Source organism: Sprattus sprattus (assembly GCF_963457725.1).
Source record: "Sprattus sprattus genome assembly, chromosome: 17".
Classification (NCBI taxonomy): Eukaryota; Metazoa; Chordata; class Actinopteri; order Clupeiformes; family Clupeidae; genus Sprattus; species Sprattus sprattus.
In genome coordinates, this window is record NC_137915.1 from 18190997 (window position 1) to 18206330 (window position 15334).

Here is a 15334-nt window from a genome sequence, read left to right on the forward strand (position 1 = left end):
TTGTATGAGGCATTCTGACTCCCCTCCTTAATGGCTTTCGCTGAGTGGCTGTTTTCAAACTGTGAAGAGCTGCCAGGCACCTATTAATTCTTTCAGGCTAATAGACTACTCCAACTAGAGGGTCTGTGAAACAATTCTTCACAAACTCTAACTCCTGGCTTGACCTCGCACTCATTCTGGCATTATTTGACACATCATGTTAAACAGATGAAGCTGAAGGTCAGATCGAGCAGAGCGTAACCCGTGTCAATATTTGTGAAAACTGCAGAGTGGGGATATCTTTTTATTTTGGCAAAAGGGCGCATTATGTAAGTTTCCCCTGCCGGGCCAAATATATTGATTCAGTGAGAACATTGCTTGGCTTCAACTCACAACTGCCGCAGTGTTGGTTGAATTATCCATACCCAAGATGAGAAAATATCTCCAGTATTACTGTACTTTCAAATCACTCTACACAGCATATAATACTAATTATCGAATTAAAAATTAAGCTTTTTTTTATACAAAATATATATTTTAATAAAAACATATCTCAGCTTACTAGCGCTTTTTATAGATTACAGTGCATTCCCTTGGGCTGCACAGACAGTTTGTTGGTAAATCCCAGAAGTGATAGCTGGCTGCCCAGGGGGAGGGGGGGGGGGGGGGGGGGAGAAAAGATGGGCATGGTTATGATGAACAGAGCACTGAATCATGTTATCAGCATCCATTCTGACAGCCAATTTAACTGCACTGCGAGAGTCCATGTGATAAAGGATCTGGCCGGAATGGATGGCCGCCTCCAATATCCTCGTATAAACACTGCATGCTTGTCTTATCACTGGAGGGCTGGATGCTGTGTGAGTGAGGTATCAATGATATGTCAAATACTCTCATCCATAATCACCACACTGCTGGCTCTCTGAAGAGACAGTAAAGAAAACAGAAGGAGGCGTCAGGCTGCTTATGAAAATGTGCTAACCCAGGAAGGTAAGTGTTACATGCAGACCTCACGTGTCAGAATTTAACCATCTATCAGTGCATCACCATTCCTTCTGGTAAAAGCCAGATTAAAGATAGAAAGTCATTTAACTGATTTACCGTGATTACGCCCATATTCATATTTATGCCCATATTCTGTGAACAGATACATGATAGACAAAATGATCAGGGCAAACAAAAGCAGACACAATTCTGAATATGTATATTTAAAAAATGTAAAATTAGCAAAAATTTGAAATAAATGTGAATATATAAATCATATTATCAACAGCGCCATGACTTGTTTCCCACCAGGTGATGTTTTCTGGTTTATGTGATGATTCCAGCATGACAGGACAGGAAATTAAACACGTCTGATTGAAGTGCCTTTTTTCACTCTGTACACGTTTGACTATTCATTCATCGCAGTTCGTATGATCCGAACTCCACTGCAGTCCACACAGAATTACACATTGTCTAAATGCGTGATTAATCTTGGATTACGCACAGAAAATATGAAATCTGTGTATTAAGCTGTGACTCTTTCCACAAGCTTACCAGCCCGTCACGTCAGTGCCTTTCAAACTCTAGTCAATAGGGACCAGAGGCAGTCACCACTCTCCAAATAGCAAAGCCTTAATCGATGAGATTACGCCATGCACTGGGTATCTATTTTCTAGATGCATTCTATTCAAATGAGACTTGAGAGAGTGCACTCCTGATGCATAGCAATGAAATCATTACTGGATACATTAGAGCTCACTGATATGATCCTAAAGTCTTTGCAGAAGCAAATGTTTTAGTCGCTTGGCTGAATGTCCTTTTAATTGTCATGTATGTTGTATGGTGGCACAGTCTGTGGCTTACATCCATTGGCACTCACTTTTGGTCAAAATGCTCACAAAGTGTGAAGGAGATCGGGGAGGGGGTAAGAGCGTCCTACCACAATGAGATCCTATCAGGTCAAACGCCTAACAGACCACGGTCCAGATCTCAAGAAGCTAGGCTATCATATGAGGCCATCTGGAGGATCCGCCAGCTTCTGGTTGCCATGTTGGACCAAATCACTCAAGGCCACTGGGGTCAAAGGTCCCTAGAAATTGGAAACGGTCAAAGGCTTCTGGGGGTTGCCAGGCTGAGCCGCCAACCTGGATCTCAAAATGGGTTTCGGTTGCCAGATTGTCCCGATAAGCCCCGCTGCACTACACTGCACATCACACAGGCCAGAAAGTGAGAATGGGGGGGCCTAGTTTTAAAGCTGGCATTTCTCATCTCTTTTAAGCTGCTGAGACATTCTCAGACAGGCTATATGCTTATTCAATTATTCACAGCCTGTGACTTCAGACACATCAACAGGCTCTCAGTGGGAGCCGTGTCCTCATGTAAACCAGTATAATTACATAATGAATTCACATGAATAGCTGCGGATGACTGTAAGGACCAAGGTAAGTTAATATAGATGGTGGTAGGTGAGTGGGAGACTGGGAAATGTAGTTTACCTCATGCTGTTGCTGATGAGGGTAAAAACAACCTCCAGAGATGTTGAGTCTCCTCAATGAGACCTCCCACTGAGTCTTAGTCTGAGTGTGACAGAGACTCACACAATCATACACACACTTACAATTTCTAAACAACCCACAGAGACGCATACACTCCCACACACACACGTTCAATACATGCTCACACACACACATTCAATACATGCTCACACACACACTCACACATAGAGTGTACAAGTACACACACACACAAACACACACCACATCTCTTCTGATGACAGTGCTCCAGCTGAGAACTTAGTCAAATGATTAAATCTCATGAAGACTGTAAAAGCAATATTCCATTCTACAGAATCGACAATAGCAGCCGCTTGTTCCTATTGTGCACTTCTATAATAAGCTCCTTATGGGAGCTGAGAACGAATATTGAATCTGAAGGGAAGTAGCAGTTATTGCTAAAAGCTAACTGACAGAAATGAGCATCGAAAAGTAGCATGACGGAACACAGAAACTCAGAAGGGAATGTTTTGTTTCTTTCCCTTTCATAAGCAGAGCATTACGCATTTTAATTATGACAGCCTCAAAGGCCCACTAACACAGAAAAAAGAGGCTTCAATCATTTTTCTTGTTGAAAGCCAGAAGATCAATACATTAGCCATCCAAATGAGTCTGTGTGTGGAAAGGTGTAACATAAAATGCAATTGAATTTTAAACACAAGCTGTAAACACAGTGTGACAGTGAACTGAATAGAATCAGCAATGGAATCCTACCTATCCTGCTCACACACATGCATTTGAAGGTCCCATCATTTATGACTTAACTAAGCTGGCCACAGTTTCACCAAACACAGGATAAAATTAACACATAATTACTAATGAATTATCTTGTGTCCAATTAAGCATTTTAGTTATGACAGCCCACAAAGGCCTACTGACATCTGATTTAAGGGAGTGCAAGCAGTTTTTGATCAGGTTTGATTCCCGATCGCTGCCACTTGCCTGTACGTCACATTGGATAAAATCGTCTGCTAAATACCAGTGCTTTACTTTTAGAATGGTACACATATCTGGTTTATCCTAAACAAATTTAGATTATGCAGTGGTTAATGACAGGGATGTGCACAGGAATTTTGAAGGGCAGTTGCTCTGTCCTGGAAAAAAGGGGCAACACATTCATTTTTGTCACCGCCGCTGCCACGCCCCGTCCCCTGAACGAATATTTTGCCAATATAATTTTATACTCCTATTTACCGCCGCTGCCACGCCCCCGTCCCCTGGATGCGTTTTCCGCAATTATTTTATCTAGGCATACATGAAGTTCTGCAGCCGTAATACTATTTAAAATATATATATATATCCTTCGGAGGGGCAACTTCAGTCGAGGAGGGCAAACGGGCAGTTGCCCGAGCAACCTTAGCCCCCTCCTGTGCACGCCCCTGGTTAATAACAATGCCTTCTGTATATAACACATGACTAAAATGTAGCAGTAGTAAGAAAACGATGAACTATGTGGGTACACTGCTTGCTCCTGACGTACACTTTGGCTGTGATCTATTTTTGTACCACCCAATCCCACAATATCACCTGTGTGTGTCTTAGCACTCTCTCCTCTACCTGCCTTAAGAATGTCATCAAGCCTGACAGAACTGCTGGGTCTTGACTGCGGGGTGTTTGTACACTTAACTGCTTGCACTTCTGTTTACTCTGTAAGGTTGTGTCAAATATTTTTTAACATGGTGGTGTAATATCAGTCACAAAACATCTCCTTTTGCATACATAATAAGATAGCCAACACATCTTTTATCACTTTACAAAGGTCGTTGATAGATGGCATTTATCATCTTAAAGGCCATGGAGAGATGGCCTTTGTAAAAGATCTGAATAAACATGACTCTTAGCACTGTGGGGTGCAGAATCCTACCAATCACAAAATGAAAAATTGAAAACCTGTACAATTTGGTCCACATATTGCATTGTTAAACTGAACTCTGAGTTAGAGTGAGCTACAGTTTTGGACAGATCACAAGTCACAGCACATGGACGCCGTGTCCCCCCTATCACATCACAGATCGTAATGCAATAGTCCCACTCATCAACACACCCTGGGACAGCTCCTCAAATAGCACAGCAAGGATGACTGACATGCAGCAGACTCCATTAGGCCAATCAGAGAGAGAGGTGCCCACATGCGAGGCATGCGGTCTTCTCAGGAATCAGACCTACCAAAGATGCTCTGAATGCCACAACCGCCATTCTCACTTGCACATATGCCCCTATCAGCTCCCCCCCAACCCCCACCCAAAATAGCTCCAACGAATATGGATGCATCCAGTGCAAATCTCATACTGTAGGAGACAAAAGGCACTTTCTATCCTGAAACTTTCACTCTCAGGTGAAGCTCCTTTGAAATGCTAATTCAGCTGTGTGATTGTCAGTTGGTATCTGAGGAATGCTGGCACGGGACCAAGACAACATCATGTTTCAGTAGTCTTCAGTTTTCAAACAGACTCGTCGCCACGTGGGGCTGTCTATGAGCAAAGACTCAGGCACCAGACTATCACAACAGCTCCTGAGCCAAAAGCAGGTGATGGTTTCTAGAGAATACCTTTCTTCTTTTTTTTTTTTTTTTTTAAGTAACATTACTGCTACCCAATTGACGCATTGATGGACAGCTAGAACAAAACAAAATGTATTGCTTTCAGATGAATGCTCGGGTGCGCACCTTAATGTGTTCTGTAAACTAAATTGCGTCTGCTACTATAAAACCGATTGCTTTTCAATTCATCTGTGTTCATCTGACAAAGACACGAACACAGGATTCAATCTGCACAACTTAATCCGTAACTGCACGGCTACATCTTAATGAGTATCTCATCCATGAAAAAGGATGTGTGGGGAATAGGAGGCCTCAAACAGTTCATCATGTTCATGCCTCGTCAAGTGTGACCTCTTCTTCAGTGCGTCGAGACTCTGACACTTCAACCATTTATCAATTTTTAATGTAATATTTCCAATGGCAGACTTTCATCTGTTGCTGGTCCCTCATAATGACACACACTGTTTTTTTCCCCAGTGACCTTTGACCCTACGTTGCAGTTTTAATCAGCAATCCCCGAACTGACACCTAACATTAACTGAGTCCTTGCGTATCAGTGCCGATCATGACTGCCAGCTATCCGTATCTGCCACCTAAAGGGTTTATGCATCTTGCGTCTTTAGGCTTATGTAATCTCATTGCTTAAGAGTCTCCAAACAATGCCACATTAATCACTGCTCTAAAGGTACAGAGAAATCAAAAGATAAACTCATTAACTCCAAAGCAGTATAGAGGTGAATAGGGGCTGAAAGCACACTTGAAACACAGTGGTTAAATAAAGTCAGTAATGAGCACAAATACTACAGCCTTTAATGAAGCTCACCACCCATTGTCATCTGAAACACAAAGAGAAATACACAGAACCTCCAGTGTGCTCCCCTCACAGAAGTAGGTTTAGGAAGGCATACGGATCTGTACATGTGTGCTAAGCCAAAATGACACCATTATTGAATTGGGCTCCCATTGGAAACAGGAAGATGTTAACGCAAATGTGTTGACCTTCAGTTGTAATACATCCTGGGGCAGACTACAACAGGGGTAAATTAGATTGGAGCACTGTATGATGGACCTCACTGATTTCCATGTCCGTCATATGGCTATTTTGTAATTACAGAGGCTGCCATTTTGTATTGGATTTTCTGTTTGGATCAGATGTTGTGTGAAGAGGAGCTGTCCCTTGGCATTAGTCTTAGCATTGTACTGTTTTCTAATCTCACAGCAGTTTGAATGAGATTCAGTGTCTACATGACAGATCGTGGATCAGGTTTAGAAGCACAGTTGTCATAGCCTCTAAAATTAGATTATGTCCTCTAGGGTCAATGGAGTTCATTTTCAAACTCCACCAGGGGGTTTCACCTAATTCTCACAATCCACCATTGAACACTGCTCTTTCTTACATCATAACCTACATGTGAAATACTGTCACTGCAGGGAGAGAGGTTGCACTTTCATATGGAGACTACACCTACTACTGCTACAAAAATAAACAAAAAAACAAACAGTGAAGGGTATTTAAGCGATGAAATAAGAAGGACTCTTTGATGAGTTGGCAGTAAAATCTCTTCCATCAATGCACTTAAGATTTCATAATCCTTTCATTATTTATGCAATGTACAAAATGCACCTTCTGATGAGTCATTCTTGTAAATGGACCACTTTATGACTTGCTGGGAAAAAGGGGGGCAGTCTGATTTATTCCCTGCAAAATCAATAACGACTCTATTTCACTGAGCTCGGGTTGCAAGCAAATGTTTCTCATCCTCAATGGGAGAAAGCTGGAAATAAATAGAGGTACACTCAGTCAGACTTGCCTTGTGTTATTCTATTGTTGAGCTTTGAGCAGTTCAAGGGTTCCCATCAGGTGGGGGTGGGGGGTAGCAATAAAACCACTCCAAACACGCTAACACATCTGTGGCGGCTGTTCGTGCGGCCTGGTAATCGCTCATCGTTCACAGTGGCACTGACATTTGCTGCAGTTAATCCAGAGCTGTGGGGGTTCAGGAGATTAAATACCAGGCAAATAGGTTAAAGCCCAAGCCGAACAGCCTGTCCCAAACGCAACCTCACTGACTTCCAGCTGTTTGCTGCTCTGAGGATGCAGACCCTTCCAGCTAGACCCTCTGCCTCAAGGAAGGGACATGCCGAGTGCAAGACCAGGGCTTTGTAGCCAGAAATGCCCCCATGTTAGTGATCTTAGTAGAGCTTACTGGATCACAGATCCACTGCACAGATTTGCTGTAGTGGAAAGAGTCCCACCACTCCAAAGCTCTTTTCTGCTGGTATCGCCGCTGTTACTTTATTTCCATTTGGGCTGCGTCCATGGTTCCGGGAAGCAACACTTTTATTGCCCATATATTTCGGTGTGGGGACCTGATTGATTGTGTTGCTTCATAGCATAGCAGTGGCATTCTTTCACAACACACAACAACATCACAGGATAGGGGATTGTACTCACCAATGCAGGTCATGAACGACATCCAAGTGGGTTCCATTTGCAGAGATGATGATGTCCCAGGATCCAGACCCAGAGGGAGAAAAATAAATCAGACAGTACATAGACAAGAAGCACATTGAGCAGTGGGTAGAAAATGCATTGACCTAAGCATGGATCTACTGCTATGTTTACTGAATAGAAAATATTTTCCATGCTTCCTAAATTGGAACCCTTATTCAAACCATGACTAAACAGGACATGCAAATCAAATGCATTCACTGAACTGATCACAAAAGGTTCCCCATTCGAGACTGCAGGTTCCACAAGCCAGGTCAGCCCTAGACCTTAGTCGACCACATTTAAACAAACTATCTTGCTTTATCTTGCATTGGACAATTAATCATTACTCACCCGGCAGCAATCAACTAGGAATACTAACGGGATTTAAAATACGAGACCACAATTTTCAATCAAATGATGCCCAACTGCAACCCCCTGTCGCTGTCTCTGCTGTTTTTGACAAAAGTGATAAGACGACAAGCGCAACCACACTGCGCGACTGAAACCCGACGGAACGTGCATATTTTAGCAAATAAATACTTTCGTTGGTCCAACAGAAGAGCAGCGCTTGTGACAGAAACAACAATAACGCCGAAAACAGTCCAGCGTGTGATAAGCAAGGGACAACGACTGACGAGAAAAAAGGGTAACGGTTAAACGAAGAATACATCTTAAACTGTTCATGGACAGAGTATCACTAAGCAATGTCATTCTTAAAACACACATTTATGTAAATAGGTCGATCTTACATTTTTCTTGTTAAAACATTCAGTACCACTCAGTTTAAAGACACCAGTAGTGGTAGGCTACTCATATACTTGCATTTACGGTGCAGGCAGTAAAAGTAAAAAACATTTGTCGCAAATTACCCTTTCATTTGTTCAACATTTGTTGTAATTGCCCTTTCCTTAGAATAGCGAACTTCAAACAAATGCTTCACCACTACAATTGTAACCTATTGAACAGATGTTGCGCTCTGTCAAGCCAATAGTACTCAGGACAAACAGATCGCGTTCTAGCTAGTAAACAGCGAAGTGTGCGTTTTACCTTAGTTTTGTAGGTTTTGTTCCTTAGTCCGGGTAATTTCACCGACAAATAGTTTCATAGAAAATCCAACAACCGGTGAACGAGTGGGAAAATACTTAAAAGAAAGAGGCGTAAGAACTTCACACCTGCATTGCTGGCCACTCATAAGACAGTGGTTGCTTTGCGCCACAACCGAACCCTGCGCTCTTATGACCACGCCCACTATTGGTTCAATTGGCGAGCCTCCATGACGGGCGTTTCCAGCACGAGAAGACACGCCCACCGAAGCGACAAGGTCGCGTCCACCACTGCATTGTTAAACAATCATTGGTTAATGTAGCTGTCATTCATGTAATGTGCGATGATACCTGAAATGTTATAATTTACTGAAATTATCCTGACGGCCGGTTCGAGAACGACCTGCTGACTGTAAAAGTCAGGTCCTTACTGCTGTAGGATATGCACACAACAGGTTGAATGAGGAAAACCCTCACAGGACTCTGCAGTCAAATTGCTGGTTTAAGTTTTTTTTTTTTTGGAAAGTAGGCAAAAAATCCATTATAAGCATGACATAAGCATGTCATAATCATGTCATTACAGATGGCATAGCTCGTCCCACTATCTTTTCGGTGTATAATGATATAGTGACATGTGACCATCATTGGTGAAAGCTCTCGAAATTTGTGATGGAAATTTGTGAACAACATGTGACGTATGCTGTTGTGGCCACTCAAAAGTCCGAGAGCTGTTTTTTCACATGTTACCATGACATTGTCATTCCACGGACATTGGTTGTGCAAGCACCGAGTACGGTATCTGTAATGACATATTGATGGCAGCGTTATGCCACCTTTCTAATTCCTATGAGGTGCTACCCATGCGTAATAGTTAAAGCAGCAATACGGAGTTATGTTCCAAAACTATTGAGCAAACTACCTAACCTAAGGCATGCAAAAACCTTGCAAACACCACCAACAGCCCACCTGACACCAATAGAAGCTTGCCAACACACTAACTGGTGTCTTTTGGCAGTACAGCTGGCAATGTCATGCGTTTAAAAGCTTTTCTTCCATTGCAGGGGGTTCCAGCCCGTTACAAAGAACGACATAGGGCATATCTTGAATGGCTTGTGGGGAAGACACAGGTGTTTATCTGTCCTTCACCATGCTATCACAATGAATTTGAGTATGGTACCAAAACTAGTTGCCTATAAAACCTCATAAAACCTCAAAGTGTCAAATTGTTGCATATGTTACTTTAAATGCTGTTAGATGCTGTCTGTCTAGGCTAATATTATATGAACAAAGCATTCCATCTAGCCTCTATGAATAATAATAGTAGGCTACTACTAATGGTTATAGTAATAGACACAGTAGTGTATACAGTCATATGTAGATTATCCTATGTGTTGTCTTCCATTTAAATCTTAATTGGTATTCAGAGCGATGGATCTCATTTACAACCATAGATGGAGACTTTGCATCTCGGCAGATAAACAGATTGCACACGAATTCACACTCGGCCACAGGGCTCATCTTTTGATGTGGCTGACGGAGTCCTACACAGTTTTAAATTATGCAGGCAGAATCTGTCACCTGGAATAAATGAAAACTGCCTCTCTCACACAGAGCGAGAGACTACACAGTGTAAGATAAGATGCTTATCTCTCTGACTGTAAAACTTAAACTCTGGGTTGGAACCCCTGCTGTTGCTGCTGATTTGAAAATTAAACTTATGATTAATGACTGTGGATATTGGGCTTGCTACAGGGGATTTTCAAGGTCATTGCATTAGGAGGAGATATTGTGACCGTCGATAACATCAAACACTATTGATTGTTAATAAACTTGAAGTTAGCATTGCGATATTACTGTACAATTATTTCAGAGTATAATCACTCAAATCGCATGCAAATATAGAACAACAATTCAGACAGCTTACACAGCTGTGCAATTTAAAATGAGCGATTGGTGTAGCCTGTCCAGACGTTACACCGTTAATCATCACACATTGTCTTTTAATTTCCCACAGTGTCACAGACCGGAGACCTGGCATTCTCAAACAAAAAACAACCAAAACAATTCTCATCGAGATTCGGAAAAAAAGGAATTATGAGACCAGCTATCTTCATGGGTCAGTTTAAGAAGCTGTTAGACTGCTAGACGAGATGATCATCCCCTCTGGAGAATCATTCGTATGGGCGTACAGGGCACTCTAATAAAGGGGCTTCTTCTCGGCGCTATTTTTAAAATCACGCCAGATGTAATCTCAGTTGTTTCCCTGGAATTTCTCATTGCACATAAAGCGTCTTATTTCTCACCGGCTTTGGAACGATTACAGCCGCGTCTCTTTCCAATCGCTCCTGAGGGAAAGTAAGATAGCACATCCTAGACCATTGCGCTGTCTGACTTAAGAAATAGGCCGAATAACCATGAGAATGCAAAGCTTTTTTCCGATTGAAGAAATACAAAATCTGTCCAAAACTCCCTCTCTGAAGTAGCAGCTGTTTTATAGATGGTCACCCTTTGCTCTTGTCCTAAATAGGCTTAAACCTATTTGTTAAGTTGCATTCCCTGTTTCTAGAAGGAATATCCAGCCACAGCCTGAGCTCTATCCTAAATGGCATAATCCTCACTAATTAAAATGATTTTGACACCTGTGACTTTTAACAGCAGACGTACTATTCTTGTTATAAAATGGGTACTCTGTGGCCTGCAGACAGCACACACAGGCAGTCAATTTGTGGCTGTGATGTAAACCAGAATCGACAGGCTAAGAGGTATGTCAAGTTTGCAGATATTTCCTCCATCTGCCCTTTTCTCTCAGACTGGAGCTCCGGAAGGATCCAGAAAAGATAGAGGTGAGACCAGGGCAAAATACGTCTGCTGACATTTGCCAAGAAATGTCAATAAACAAGCGTGAAAAGGAAGAGCAAGAGCAAGCCCCTCCTGCCAAACTGTCGGCAACGTTAGCCTTACTTGACATGTTAGAATCCAAAGAATGACAAATCAATTAGTCCCTTCACTCTTTAGGAAAATAAAATTCCACTCTCAAGTCCAGAGCCTGTGCAGAGACCTATGGTGACCATCTTTGGACAGGAGACATTGTATGATGAACTGCACTGATACCATGTCTTCTTCACAGGGCTGAATACTGACACAGTCCTTTAATTTCTCTAACTCTATGTCTTGTAATAGGGGGCTTAGATGAGGCAAGATGGCAGTTGGTAACTGCTCTCTCTCTGTATTGTACATGTATTTATTGTATATGTAGAACAAATATTTGGTAATGTAACTTCAATAAAAACAACATACATCATTTATGATGTATAATATCTTGTGCACGAAAAATGGTTTGGATACTTAATCCTAAATTAAGAATTTATACCTCCCAGCAAGGTTCATAAGCTTTCATCATGGAGTAGTTTTCCGCCCTGAGTCAGAGAACCTTGATATAATGAGTGGGAATATGAGTGGCAGGAGAAGGTTTTCATAGAATAACCACTCCATCTTGAGTGAAAATAGCACAAGTAATCAGTGTCCCTGAGGTAGGCCTGGCATGTGTCTTCGTTAAACAGGTATGTGTTTTTTTTTTTACTGTGAATGAAATGATATAGGCTGTAGTGTGATGACACACATTAATGCTGGTGTTAACATTAACACAAATACCATTTCTATCTTTATTTTTCTTGATTCAAAATGGCTTAACGCCATCTGCTGACATAGAGTCAACCGCTTGGGACTTCCTTTACATCAAGATATAGACACTCCCGAATGGGGTTAACTCTCTGCCCCTCCCCTCCCCATCCCCTCTCTCAGCCCCTTGCCAACCCTTAAGCAGTTTTGAAAGAAAAATGCAGTCGGTGTAATTAGACTCAGAGCTGTGAGTGAACTTACACTTCAAATTGAAGAGTGATAAGACTGTTGTCTTGAGGTGAAGAGGTTTTCCCTTTATGAAAGTATTCCAACCCTGCCCTCTAGTGGTCAAATATACCTCACACAGCCTTGATGCAATGCCAAGATGGAAGGCAGAAAGAAAGGTTTAAGAAATGGGATCCTGTGAAGAATGCATTCAGAAATAAATACATATTTGGATCAATTATACTACTTTGACTGTTTCTGAATATTATTTCTACTACTACTAATACTATTGATAATTATAATAAATAAATAAATATATGGCAGTTTGGGAACATTCTGCGGAAACTGAGCTGAAGGGAGAGATGTAAGATACAAGCAGTGTCTGCATTATCTGTTTAGAAAACAGTAATTTGGTGGGTGGGACAAGTAGCTATTTGCCAATGATTCATTATAAAGCAATGCGAGATAAGACCATCCAGTAGTTACCTGTGCTGATTACACACACAAACATACATACATGTATACACGCACGCACGCACACATACATACATACATACATACATACATACATACATACATACATACATACATACATACATACATACATACATACACATACACACATACATACGTACATACGTACATACGTACATACTGTACATACATACACATACACATACACATACACATACACATACACATACACATACACATACACATACACATACACATACACATACACATACACACAGACATACTTACATACACACATACACACACATACACACATACACACACATATACACACATACACACATACAAACATACATAAACAGACATACTTACATACACACACTCATGCACATACACATACAAATACACATACACATACACATACACATACACATACACATACACATACACATACACATACACATACACATACACATATACATACATACATACTGTACATAAATACATACATACATACATACTTACATACCTACATACCTACATGGATACGTACATACGTACATACGTACATACATACATACATGTTTACTGTAACATGAAATAGTATCCCATGCTCTCCCAATCCGCAGATTGTTTTACTGTAATCAGTGTTGGGCTAGGATGCTTAAAGCAGATGGATGTTGTGTGCTCAGTACATTTTCACATTTACATTCCATTTTTTACATTCACATTTTTACAACATAGACTAATATTTGCATAGGTTGGTAGCTAATTAACAATGGTAAATCAGTAAGAATAGTAAATCATTAATATAAGATCATAATATCAATAACAATATTTGCAGATAAAAATGCAATGTTTTGGACTTAGATATCTGTTTCATACTCACAGATTGTGCATTTACATTACTGCAGTGTATATCCCTTTCAACACATTTAAATTGGTGTGAGAAGTTACCGCGACAACCTCTCCACCCTGGCTGGCTTAGAACAGAATGGCTAACCATCAGGATGTAAACAGGAAGTGAAAACTGCAGAGGTCTCTTTGAGACACTTCCTAAGTGTGGGAGTCATGACAAGGCAGCCTTCACAGGTTGAGGTGCAGGTCACACAATATCAGCTCTCACACTGATGATCCAGCTTCTGTGTGTCCAGAAGGCCAACGTAAGCATTTTAAACTCTCAAATGCAGGATAAGCATAAAAAAATGCTGGTTGGTAGAATTGACTGTTTGAAATATGGTATAGCTACGAAGTACTGTTTTATTTTCAGAGATCATGTCTGACAAGCAGCTGGTGAGAGCCATCAGCCTGAATTATCCCTGAGCAACATCAAATTAGATTTGTGGATACTCTGGTAGCTACTTGGGTACAACAGTGACATTTGAGAGAGGAACAGAATCCTATTTTAATATGAATTTAAACAATTGTAAAATAATAGTGTTTTTGAAGATTAAAACACAGAAATTAGATCAGAAATTAGGCTCCACCAGGGGTTTCAACTGAAAGTAGTCTGGTTAATATCAAGGGTATAGTCAAAACTCACGTCGTGAATTCATCTGATTTTATACTTGTTTCTTGATTTGATTAGAATATGATAACATCAAATTCACCCATTTTGCCGATTGATCTCGAATGTTGTCGGAGCTGCAAACCCCACTGTGAAGATGCCCGCTACCACTAGATGACGCTCAGGGCCGAGACGATCCAGCAGTGTATTTATAGAAAGCAGCCATTTAGGAACATCTAACGCACTGTTTCAGATGTTCTCTGAAGTGGCTACGATTATTCCATGTAACACACTGCCAGTTCACTATACGCAGTGGAACATCGCGTGAACGGGATCATATCGGCATGCATTATGAATAAAGCCCATACATTTATCGCCATACAATTTTCTTGTCCATTTAAGGGTCTTAAATGAAAGGTAGAAGACCCCCTCGTGACTGTAAGGAGATATTGCGTGTAGTTTTATGTTGCCTGTGCCAAAGGACCCTTGTGAAAATTATATCCAAAGAATGATGGGAAAATAAAGAAGTAGGCCTCCGTTTGGAATTTATTATGTAAACTGCTTCTTTCTCCCTCTCTGTCATTACATAACATGTGAAAATCCTGGAGACACTGTTTTATGCTGTCAGGCAAGAGGAGAGGAGTGGGCTGCATTCATTCTATATTCCTCCTGTCCGTGTGTCTAAGCTGAGTATTCCAGTTGGATGTCACCATTAAATGGGCTTCAGAAATGAAATGCTATTTAGAATAGAATTTGGGGAATACAATGGTGTCTGGGTCTCTCTTCCTCCAAGACCCTTGTAGTTGTTATTTATTGTTGCACAATCACAAATGAAAACCTCACATCACAATGAGACAGCAGAAGAGCAAGTGTTGCTTCACCATGGCACTTACACTGAGGGTGGGCAGATAACACTAG

At 41.2% G+C, this 15334-nt stretch overlaps 1 protein-coding gene across 7 annotated transcripts in view; it reads right to left on the bottom strand.

Annotated features, from left to right (window-relative positions):
- Positions 1-7572, bottom strand: part of epb41l3a (erythrocyte membrane protein band 4.1-like 3a) — a 57931-nt gene extending 50359 nt beyond the window's left edge. For 2 of the 7 annotated variants that reach the window (XM_080855021.1, XM_080855017.1), the window contains exon 1: positions 7511-7572. The gene's annotated coding sequence lies outside the window, so the exon portion shown is untranslated. The remainder of the gene's footprint in view (positions 1-7510) is intronic. The other 5 variants (XM_080855022.1, XM_080855018.1, XM_080855020.1 and 2 more) reach the window with 3 other exon arrangements.
- Positions 7573-15334: the final 7762 nt, after the last annotated feature.